Below are 12576 nucleotides of genomic sequence, written 5' to 3'. Positions count from 1 at the left end.
GTTACTTTCTTTCTTGCTCCTTTTCTCCTTATATGATACTAATGTTTCTCATCCCCCATCTCTTCAAAATTCCTCTATCAACATTAACTCCATACCCTGTTCAACCATGGTGTGACCCCTTTTCTCATCTCATATTCGTTTTCTCTTGCTTATTTTCCTTCTCCTTGACTCTCATAATATTATATCGCCTATCTCGACCGTTTGTTTTTTGTCTCTTGTTTGTGTTCTTTCTTTTCTGACTTGTGTATTGAGGATATAAACTTATAGGAGTCCATGCAATCGAAAACCAAGCTTCTCTTCTTTCTCTATTTCATATTCATTAATAGACCGCATGAGTGATGTTTCATGATTTCAACTCTGTCTGGATCAATTCTGAAAACTGAGCAAACAAGGGGAGTGAGCGGAGCGGGTAGGAACACCGAAGTATAGAGTTGCCGATGTGCCTTGTGCTTGGGAGTTAAAATTTTGGGTTTTATCTGCTGCCTTAGATGGTATGATATCACCTCTATTGGCCGCATTCCACGATCCAACCATACCTGGAGCCCCATAGGATAACGAAGTATTTATTGAGAGATACTAGATATTGGGGGTCTAATCCAAGTGGTCTTGCTATTAAGGTGCGCATTCCGAGTGATGCATAAATAAAGCGGCGATACCGTCAGAGAAGTTGTTGCGAATCACCGGCGCTTAGATGTCGGATACGATTACATCACCTCGGTAGATAAAGAGCGGTAAGCCTATTTCTTTTGTCAGCGGGATGGAGCTTCATGGACCTACTTGCCGGTGGATCTAGAGCAGCTCAAAAGGATCTGGGATTGGGAAGTGAGCGGATGTAGGAAGAAAGTACGATAGAAGCAGAGGTGAGATGAGAAGGATATGGAACCCGGAAGTCTTTCTCCTTCATGTATCGGGGATGGCAGTTCGCCCACAAGTGGAAAAAGAGAGTAGACAACAAGAAAAATTACGATACCATCCTATGAAATCTGTGCTTCCAAGCGGGCCCAAAGTCCTTGGGCAGTTCCGAACGGCGAAAGAACTTCCTACTGCAGTTACGAAATATAAACCATGAGGGGGGGGGGTCAAAGGGACGGAGGCTAATTGTCGGAGTTCATCGTATTGCAAGCACATACAGAAAAACATAATACACTTGAGTATGAGAATCAGTATTATTGCAGGAGCCTTGGTAATAAGTGGGTATGCCGTGAACAATCGTAAGAGCCTATGTCCAATGACTCCATCTTTCCCAAAGTTCTTTGCATTCCCGCTATAACTTGTTGTATTGTAATATCATAGCTATCGACCTTTCCGCTATTTCGATTATCATTACAAATCGACACAATCTGCTTGGAGCGAGTTTCGGGTAGCGGGTTTGTGGGCCTCACGGTGGCTTGATGATAAAGGCCGCCCATGCCCATAGCCAATCACGGCCTTAGCCTGCCGGGGGTAGGGCATCCAGGTAACTTGTACCCCCCTCCCCAAGTGACATGCATATTAGGCGTACATTTCGAATATGTGCTTCAGAGGCAATGGATCTAGGAAAGCTGTTTTGATTGGGTGGGGAACTATCGTTTTTGCGGGTGGCATGAAATCGTGCACTTGTATAGTGCGCCCAGAGGTTCTCACGCAATAGTCATAGAGTGGCCGGTAGCGCAATGCGAGGGAACTGGTCGACCGACCGCATTTCGGACCGGGAAAAACATACCCCCCCTCATACCCATATGCGCGTCTGCTTTTTTTTTTTTACAAAGGTTTTGGGAATTTCGTATTGGCACTAATCCACAGGAGCACAGCCAATTAGCTGAAACTTCCAATCTTGCTTGGTGATGATATGTTGGATGTTGTGACACGCAATAACGAAGGAGGTCTGCTACCAGAGGGAGAGTGTAAGTATGGAACTGCGGTCGGCCTCTCGATACACTCTAATAGTCAGACCTAGGGAGAGGTAATGCCTTGGGCCTCTAGGCATTGGTACACACAGCTACGTTCCCATTTGAATTATCCCTCTCAAAGAATGCTTAACAATGATCCCGGGCTGATATGTAGCGCTAGCGGATCTCAACATCGCTCTTCATCCCTCAGAAAGCACCGCAAGAGCACCCATAGAGCCAACTCCCTCCGATGCTATTTTCAAGCTATATACCAAAGTAAAAAGAGAAGAGGAAAGAATCCAAAACCAAATATCCATGCATATGCGAACCCGGGAATGATACCTCAATAAGAATATTCCAAAAGAAAAATGACGCTTAAAAACAAGCATGTCCAGCGTGCCAGCGCTGGGGATGTACATGTACCAATGAAGGGGGAGAGAGAGCAAAGGGAAATAACAATTAAAATAAGTAGAAACCGTTACTGGTCTGACTGGCTGGCTGAATGATCGCGGCAGGGCGACCCGGTGCTACTAAATGCCTGAGACTACCAGCCTTCCCCATGTCCCTTAGCCAATGATTATCCTGAAAGGTTTCCCAATTCCCGTATCTCATCGTGTTAGGGTGTTGAGATAGGGTAGGATAACCATTGGTTTAGGGAAAAGCAGGAAGCTAATAGAGGTCACTATAGCAATCGAATAATCTCACAGCGGGTCATCAGCCGGTATGCCAGACGTTAGCCTACTCACACACACCCGCGGATCCATCCGTCCACCTTGCGGATATAGTCGTCGGCGGCAACAGTTGCCTCTCTCGCGGCTTTCTGCATCATGGCACGTGTGCTCACCGCTTCTGCGTCTGGAGATAGAGGCCAGCAATTCTCCTCAATGGGTCCGGCCGGGAAGGTGCTGCTATCCTCGAGATCCGCAAGTACTCTCTGTGATCCGTTTATTATACTGAGGAGGTTGTTGAATCTCTTGGGGAAGCCCAGCGGGTCTGCTAAAGCTTCCATAACCACCATATCCCGGAGGCCATCGGGAGTGAGTAGTGGCATGCAGTGGTCGACCGGGTTGAATTTTTCCCGATAATGTGGTGGGACACTTGCGGTCTGCTGATTGTGGTCGCGTGTGCTCTTTTGGTACTCCCACCCAAAGTTCCTGCAGATGAGGAGGGTCTGGAAGTCGCTCCATGCAAGTCCCTCGGGATGTCGTGTGCTGTGGGTAAGGAAGAGATTGAATATATTGTCTTGATCGGGGGGGTTGAGGATCGTCATGATGTAGCTAGCCTTTTCCGGCTCGAGATTGCCACTTGGGGGTTCATGAGTCCAAGAGACGAAATTATGTATCGAGTTGATCAGGCGTCTAAACCGATCCGAGGGGGTCTTATTTTCTTTGATCACGCGGTCCCAGTATGGGTGTTGCGAGCCAGTATACTGCAGTGCGGTGCCGCTGCCAACTCGTGGGAAACCGCTCGGCGCTGAAACTCCGTCTTGTATATGTTGGTATATGTGGTTGTCCCTATGACCGCCTGAGAACCTCGCGCTTCTCTTGCATGAGGCACAGAGGTTGTAGTCGACACATGACATGCAGTGGAATCGTGGTTTGTTTTGGGGAATAAATCGTTCACAGACGTTGCAATGGTGGCCTTCGGTGTTTGCTTTCTCCATTTAGCCGGCTTCTGGCGTTTCTTTCGTTGCTATTGTGATCTAATCTCATCATCAAACAGCATTGGGATTGATACTTAAATATATGCCATGTGCCCTCGAAGAGCCTCAAAGGTATGCTATGATGTACGAATTACTCGAGTAGTAGTGTGAGGCTCTATTAACTTTTATTTACTTTTTCCTCAGCCGTCCCTTGGCCATACCTCTGGTGCGTAATAAATTTCCTCGACTTCCCTATGATATGTTGTAAAGACTCTGGAATGTATATAATTACTTTTTTCCGTCCAACAAAATCGCGTTAGAGTTTGGTTTGTGCAGCCACTCACTACATTCTGGAAAGAATTTATGATGGGTCAAATAGTTTGTCTTACAACGATCACTGCATGTACAACGTTCCTGAACGATCGAGAGGTGGTTAGTGAAACTCTGTACCACCAGCCTAACTAGCTTCCTAATGTGGTTTCCAATAACTGGAATAGCTGACCGTGGCCTACTGGCCGGGTATGGCTTCCATAAACTTGACCAACTAGATAGCACTCTACGCCTATAAACCGACAACAGTGCAAAGATGGTAGGTGGGGAAGGATAAACGGCGCTCCCACATCCTCAACCACCGATGCAGTTCTTTGGGGCCAACAGAACTCAAGTAATTCCTACAAGCACAAAACGAAATATTACCCTTCGGAAGCCCCGAAGTTCTGCACGTTGCTGGAAAGATCGAAACGATACCCTCTCCATTGGGGGCACAAGGCTGGACACCCAAAACTTTGGAGTGGGTATGAGAGATATCTGATAGTTGATTAAATGAGACGAGTGGTTAGCAGGGCATGCGGCTCCGGGAAGCGGGGGTAGTGCTGGCTCAACCTCGTTGGGTTTTACGGGCAACAATAAGGTAGCTTGTAATTGAGGCGGCAGTGATCTGGAGCCATGACACCTGTGAAAACCCATGGCAGTCAGACAAAAAAAAACACCTCAAAGTGTGCCAACAATTCTCTATATTATTGCGATATGATATTGAATCAATGTACTTGCATAAGTGTATTGGTGTGAAGCCCCTGGCGTTAATCCACAATTTCTATAGGAGGGCAGGTTTCGTTGTAAAACTTTAAGTTGAAGATAATGGTGGAAGGATATAGCTCAGCGGGCGTCGGCCCCTAGTGTCTGGGGGTGGAGGCGTCCTGCTGAATACGGGATCCCGATGCCGTCCACCACTCACAAGGAAAATATTCAGCCACAAATAGAGAGTCCTTTCCGACACGTGGTATCTTCAACAGTCCCCCTTTCCCGATTCCGGAGAAACTCCTACCCTATTTCCAGCTGAAAGTCATCAAGTATCACTCACGCCACCATTTCTCCGGCAACAGAGAGCCCCGAGCAACAAGGCTGGGAATCATGTCATTTTTTGACCCCCCTGGCTTATGCAAGGTAATATCATAACTCGATTGAACATTCGAACTCGAGGTAGATCGGGCTAAGACAGGGATCAAATGAAATAGAACCCCAATCTCGGAGCTTTTCACGGAATCTTTGTTAATCGTTAGCAACTGTTGAACAGGTTAGAATATTCACCAACATCAGTAATCATAATTATGAAAGTGCACTATAATAAGCTCGATATTCGCGAAAGGCTAGGTCTAGCGATCGGAAAAAGTTGAAGGGGAAAACTGTCACCACAGCACCTCCATGGGAATTCATCTTGCCCGGAGCACATACACCCTGCAATGAAAAAACGTCATATTCTCTCACTCGATAAGTATCACCTCAAGAGCCGCCCACGTCACACGAGGCTTTGGGCCACCAATCGCTAACTACTCGAGTATATAGGCCCAGCAGCCAATTTGTTTTCTATGCGTGCATTATCACACGAACCAATTTTACGGCGTGTGGATGTCCCTCTCATTGAAAATAACATCCTTGGCATATCGGTGCTCCCAGCCGAACCTCAACCAATTACCCGGAATTGTGGGGACAGCTCCCACGGTACTACTTCCAATTAGCGCAAGATCTCGATCGTTTTCGGGCGATTAAGAAATAAAAGGCACCGTGGTGCATAACCTTAACGCATCCAATGGTTCATGCCTGCAGATGGCGCACCGAGTGATGTTTAGTGCTGCAGTAGTCCTTTCAACCTTATCGATTTCCGGCCCATTAAACAAGAGCGACAACGGTAGGCGCTCCTACACGATATGTCATTAGATAGAGGTGGCGAATCTCCCCAAACGCCTACTCGCTCGAGAGTGTTGAATACAGTAATCATTCCCTATTGAACCGGCCACAGATTTGTGGAGTGATATTGCTGCGCGGGCAATGCGCGCCCGAGCGCCCTGGCTTTGATCTAGGACACGACAACACTAATCTAAGCCTTTTCGCACCGTAGCGCTTGCTGTTGGTGGGGCCAAAGGGTGCCGATGCCATATCTTAAAGCCTGAATATGCGCCGCCCGACATGACCCCGCACCCAATTTCCTTCAGGCGTATGGGATCGAATCCTTCGGTCATCGAGGCTCATAGCGTGGCACCAAAGTGTGGTGTTATAAGATGGTAATTGTCTCAATGCATCATACTATAGACAATGCCGGGGTTCAGCCATGGAAAAAGTCTCACCGCGTCTCTTTTGCATATTGATAGTCAGGTACTATTATAATATAGTATGATACCCGTGCTCGAATGCGAGTAATTCGCATACCGACACCGACCAGCTGAACACCGACACCAAGACCACTTCGCACCACTAACTGCTACCAGCGCTGATTTTGGATGTCCACACCCACTTTTTATTTCTTTCCGAGTGCTCGAGTGGAGACGAATCGCTGCAGAGCCATGTGGCTCTTGTCTCGGTTGGAGGCTCAAATAGTAGGGTCGGAGGACTTTCTAGGGTTAGGGCAAGCCAGTATTCATGAGGTATGATCAAGGGAAATAATCACCCACCGCACCAATAAATTCTCGAGGAAACTCCAATTGAGAAGTCTTATCGCAACTACTGTACTGTATGTATCATACAAATTAACAAGAAAGTTCCCTCGAGCAATCCGGACATACACAACCACCACGATGTTATTGCCCAAATCCTCGGGAGACTCGTGCAAAGCTTCTTGACGGGGGGAACTGCACGCTAAGCCCATATCTAGGTTTCACAGGTCCTCAGTCTGACAGCAGCTACGCCAATGGCGTTGTGAAGACTTTTGCAGAATCAGACGATGAACTACAGCGCAAATTTGAGGAAATATCAGCTAACGGCGGGGCAAGCTGAGCGGAAAGCGAAGATGGGAAACTGGTCGCGGTGCATCGAAGTGTCCAAAACAACGTGTTCAGATTTATCCAGGGCGGGATTGGCTCTTGCATGTATTATACGAGGTATCCTCGTCCGTGGAATGAAATATCACACTTGTTGATATTACCGGTATCAGTGGGATATGTCGGGCTGACCAAGTTGAGGGGTCCCTCGGGTAGAGAAACAGCACCGCAGAAATGCACCTCTGATATGGGGTTCGGATTGGAGGGGAGAGGGCGCAAAGGCATGATTTTCTTCCCTCTCGTTGCCAGGAATACTTCTATCCCCACCAACCACCGCCCCAGCCGCCATCAATTGGACGCCACGGTGGTACAAAGTCATGACACGAGTGTATTACGAATCCCATGTCACCCACTTGTTCCCCGAACAGCGTCACAGCCTTGCCTCGATAACCAGCAGGATATCCTGCGGGATCGAGAAATTAATATTTTCAACACTATACATGTCAGGCTCATACGTGCCTTTAGAATAGGAACGACAAATAAGCCACCGATTGAACAATCGGGAGTGGTAAATTTCAAACCATCAATTATTTAGCGACAATTGTTCGAAAACTTAGCTATTTGAAAAGAGCTACGTTTGAGTTCTAATAGTTGCCGCACAAGTTGACCATCGAATCTATGCATCCATTCGTGTATGACTATGGGCCACTAGTAGAAAGAACCCCCAGGCTGTTGTTCTGATTAATATATCTATCCCTTAAGAACCCAAGCGCCCTAAATCCTCTCAGGGCCCCCAGATATGTAGAGCCTCAGGACCTCGCCAAGAGAGGGGCAGATACCCCGCGCATGTGGAAGAAGAAATACCCAAGTCGATTGTTGTATCTTGATAGGTAAAATTTTAAGGGCGCGCTCCTATTGTAAACAGCTTGGCCCTTCCGAAGGGTAGTTTGCTCGGCTCAATTCGCCCATGCTTCCACCGGTTCCAGATTAAACATATTCTAAAATATGACTTATTAGGCGAGCAATTGGACAGTACAGTATAGCTCAACTAGGGCCGAACCACAGAAAGCACTTCTCGACACCTAGATATTTTGTTCACTGGAGTCCATTGTGCCACTTGTACTCGAGCACAAGGGGTAAAAGTTGAAGGGGGGAAGGAGGTCTTGCGTCTTGTTAAAACCTGCATCACGCTTGATATTTCCCTCTTACCAATCCCAGACTGTAACACTGGCAGGGAGTTGGCACTGCTTGCCTATCTCCCTCGGATACCCCTCTAACGAACCGGCCCGCAATACCACTTTCCGCATTGATAGCGCCCCTCCCTACTCGTAGACATGCCCACCGGCACTTGTTCCATTCTGCTTTCTTCCTCTTGCTCTCCACAACTGACCCACCAGAGCCCTCTGGGATGCTGGGTCGACAGAAATGGCAACTGATACGATGCCCCAACCTCTGGAGTCAAACAATTAAGGATTGGTGCAAGCGTTTGACCCCTTTATAGCCATCAATGAACCCCCTTTCGAGGGGCGGCCCTACAGTAACCCAATTCCAAACACCGCCCACCTTACGGAGGAATAGCCCCTATGTATTGTATACTTGTATTTTACTAAGGACCGGTATTCCGCTAGCAGGCGTTAGGGAATGAACAGGGTAGTCATCACACTTAATTAGGTATGATAGTCATACCTAATTCCATGCTTCTGCCCGCGCTAGCCGAACCCCTTTGCTAGTAAAATATACAATACCCAGGGGCTATACCTCCATAGATGAATAAGCTACTCTGGCAAGTATTATTCTCAGCAGCAAATCATCACAGCACTACTGATAGAAATTGGATTGCGGGGGAATAGAAGGCTTAGCCTGGGTCGAGGTACATACCCTCGCCGCCTCGCTGGATGCACCCGAGAATCCTCTTCGGTACCGTAACCCAATAGTCTGCGAGGTAATCGCCCCTTGGCCTTGATTTTCCTTTCCTCCCTCGCTCTCCCTCAAACCTTAAACTTTGCTTGTCACCTCGATTTTTACCTTTATCTGTCCTACCCGTTTTATCCTCCCCCCCCCCTTTCTTCATTCTAATATCCTTGTTAGGGCGTTGGTTGTTGAGGGCGGCTAGTTAGCGGGCGGGCGGTGAGCTACAGTAGTAAGTAGGAAGCAAACGGGTGAGCCGGGAATGATTGGGCACGATGCGGGAAGCAAAAGATCTAATAATGTAACCATTGATTAGTACTTCTTCACTCGATGGCGCGACACCCTCCATTGGTAGCGAGATCGCTGCTATGACTTTCCATGTTAGCCGGTTTATCAGTTTCTCAGTCTGAATGGACGTTGGATCCTCAGAAACACCTTGCTCAGATGGCTAATCATATGAGTTTGCATTCCTCGTTCCAGTTTTGCTCCCTGTTTCATTCCATCCTAATGCTATCGACTATTCACCGTGAGTTTTATTAACATGTTATTTGCAATATGACAGCGGCCTTGGTAAACACTACCATATACACCATTGGAGGAACCGCATACTACTGGACTCCGAAATCTACTCCCGGATCGGTAGTCTCTGCCAACAATAATTCCGTCTATATCCTAAAAACAAGTAGTGCGTTCGCCTCCCTCCCCCCTCCCCTAATGACCGGGTCACGCCAAGATTGTATTGTTTCATGCATTAACAATCTTCCGCAGATTCGTTCCTACGAGCCATCGACCTCTCGAAACCTGTGGACTTCGAAGCCGAATTCTCAGACACTGCTGCGATAATCTCAGAGCTCCCCTTCGAAATCCCACATGTCAAGCGTGGTGCAGCCTGGGCGGACCAGAACACAATTTACTACTGGGGTGGGCAACTGGAGGTGGAACCCGTGTACATGGACGGGGAGTTCCAGAATAAAACGAGGGAGTGGCCAGACCCGACGAAATACTACACTTATGACATCGGCCAGCCGGTGGGGTCCGGGACGTGGAAAACCGTCTCGATTTCGGAAGCCGGTGGGTCGGATAAGCTGACCAATTCCCAGTCTGAGGGTGAATACACTTACTCTGCTGAGGCAAGGAAGGAGTTCTGCCTTGGGGGAGTTAGGTCCAGGGTAGAGTTGAAGAATAGGGACGGGTCGAATGCAACCGAGGCTGGAAGTAATTGGTACCCTGTGAGCTCGATGACCGTGTTCGATGCTGCGACGAAAGTGTGGAAGAATGAGACTATTATTGGAGAGCTAAATGAGTTGCGGGAGGGGGTCATGGTGTATATTGCAGGTGTTGGGGATCAGGGCATATTGGTTAGAATGGGGGGGGTTAATAGAAATAATGAGTTTGTGGGTGTTCCCCTGATTCTCCATGACACTCGTCTCGAAAATTTTATCATATCTATATGACTGCTCACTTGGGGAAGGAAGTGTTTCACTAACATGGATATTTCCACCATATAGGTCAGCTTCGACACCGTCTACGTCTACGACATCGCTGCCAGAGTTTGGTACCGCCAGTTGACTACCTCCAAAACAAACATATTCCCGGACAACCGCTGGGGAGGATTCTGCGCCGGGGCCGTCGCAGCCCCGGACAAGACCAGCTTTACAATATACGTCTACGGGGGATTCAAGGGCAGTGGCCATATAAAGGGCACTTGGGCCTTGACAATGCCCTACTTCCAATGGTTCCCCGTGGGCTCCGCTGGCGAGCCGGACCGCGGGCGCTCCAGCACATCCTGCCAGACCATCGCCGGACAACTTGCTATGGTCCGTGGTCGCGCGGATCTAATAAACCGAGGCGATCCGAATGGCGGGCCGTACTTCTACAATATGGTGAATCACACTTGGTCCCTTAGGTATCAGCCTTCAGAGTATCGGGTACCGAAGGACATCTACGATGTTATCGGTGGGAAGTAAGTTTCTTCCCCCCTACCGCTCCTTTTTCCTATGATGTGCAAGATGGGAATTAACAATTACAAAAAGTGGGCAAGGCGGTGCCACTATCACCAGCCCAGCAAATGACAAAAGTTTTGCGGAGGGCCTAGGCAAGCTCTTCGCCGCAGCAGTAGACAGAACCAGTTCTCCCAGTCCAAGCACCTCCCCCGACCCCGGTCGCGGCGGCGGAAGTTCTACCGGTAGCCAAACTGGTGCGATTGCTGGTGGTGTCGTTGGTGGCGTCGTAGGTCTTACGGCTATCGGAGTGGGTATCTGGAGGTACTTGCGCTGTCATCGTAAAAGCACGGAAACGGGAGTGCACAGGCACCCGATCGCACCGGGTTACGAGGAGAGTCCGCCTGCGAGGTATGAGATGGATATCATGCCCGTACAACAACCGGTACACGAGCTAGACAACACGCGGGGAGTACAAGGAGGGACACATAAATAGGAGTCTTACAAAGGAGAAATGAATGACTGGGAAATGGGAAGAAGGATTTACCCAAGATTCAACCGCATGAGTAAGAACTATTTTTCATTTATATCATAATAGGTGTTATGTCTTTAGCATTTGTTTTCCTTCGTTTTTAGCCTTCCGTTGTTAGCACTTCCCACAACCCAGGTGCTGTACTGTACATAAGATTGGGCACTTTTCTTACTCTTTCTCTCCAGCAAAAACCCCCTCCTCACATAGCAGACTTTCTACAAAATGTAATTTGAATTCCTTCCTTTCCCCTCCATGACACACTAACCGAATCCTTCATCCCGTGCGATACCCCACCCCTCACGACGGAAAAGCCCAGATCTCAACCCACTCGTAACTAAAACGCCCCATCTCAAAACCCGCCAGTCCTTACTACCATCGCCGCCGCTCGGCTCAATCGTTATCCCCAGGACGTCGTACGATATTAAGCTTAAGCTTAAAATTAATGGCGGCTGCAGGGACATCTAGCCCCACCCCCACCCCCGCTACCGGTACCCTAAACGGTAGAGACATGAGCATGCTCTATGTATTACTAACCAGACTCGGGGATATAAAGTGCTGACGGCGACAGCAAGAGCGCTACCCCCGCTTCTCCACTAAAATCTAGGCACAATTACGGAGATCTAGGATCTACTTTTGACGTATCATTCACGTGTAGAACAATGGTGGCTGGTTGGTGGGATTATTAAATTTAGGTTGCTGGGCGTTATTACCAAACGTGGCAGCGTACTATTTGGAAGGGTGTGAGAAAGGAAGGGACCGTAAGGAAGGAAGCTCAGTATTTTTCGCTACCGATAGGAGAGCACTTGGGCACAATGGGCCCACCTTCGCCATGAGCTGCGGCATCTTTATGCACGATAAACTCTAGGCTGAACCGGGTTAGGAAGTTCACGTGATGACTAGTGAGTATTATTTGGTGAGCTCAAAACGTGAGCAAAAATGAATAGTCACATATTTTTCAGGATGAAGAATCTCAATCGTCCCAGTTTGGCAGAAATGTAATGTTTTTGTTTTGTGGATCTGAATTGGCCATTTTTGTTATTAAAGTTTAGTTTTATGATTTTTCTCGTCCTATTTGAAGGAACCTTAAACCATGATAATAGCCTTTCAGTGGACCAAATCTATACCTACACCAGAAGCCTACAGGACTAATAGACAGGAACAGTTAGATAAACAACTATGCAGTTTTTCTGTATTTTTTTCATATTGTAGTTTTTAGAACACCAGATATTATACAATATTATTTTCAATAAATCCAAGTATTGTACTATCCTACTCTAATATACAAAACAAGTTGAATATTATTAATAATGCAAATTATAACATTATTGGCTAACCTGTATAGTGATTCCACTCTCCAAATTTAGTGGCCTATTCATAACAAAGATCTATTATGTTGTATTATCCTAGTACTGTACTTACAATAGATTCAATCGGG

Source organism: Tuber melanosporum, assembly GCF_000151645.1.
Source record: "Tuber melanosporum whole genome shotgun sequence assembly, scaffold_47, strain Mel28".
Lineage (NCBI taxonomy): Eukaryota > Fungi > Ascomycota > Pezizomycetes > Pezizales > Tuberaceae > Tuber > Tuber melanosporum.
Note: the sequence above shows the minus strand (reverse complement) of the source record.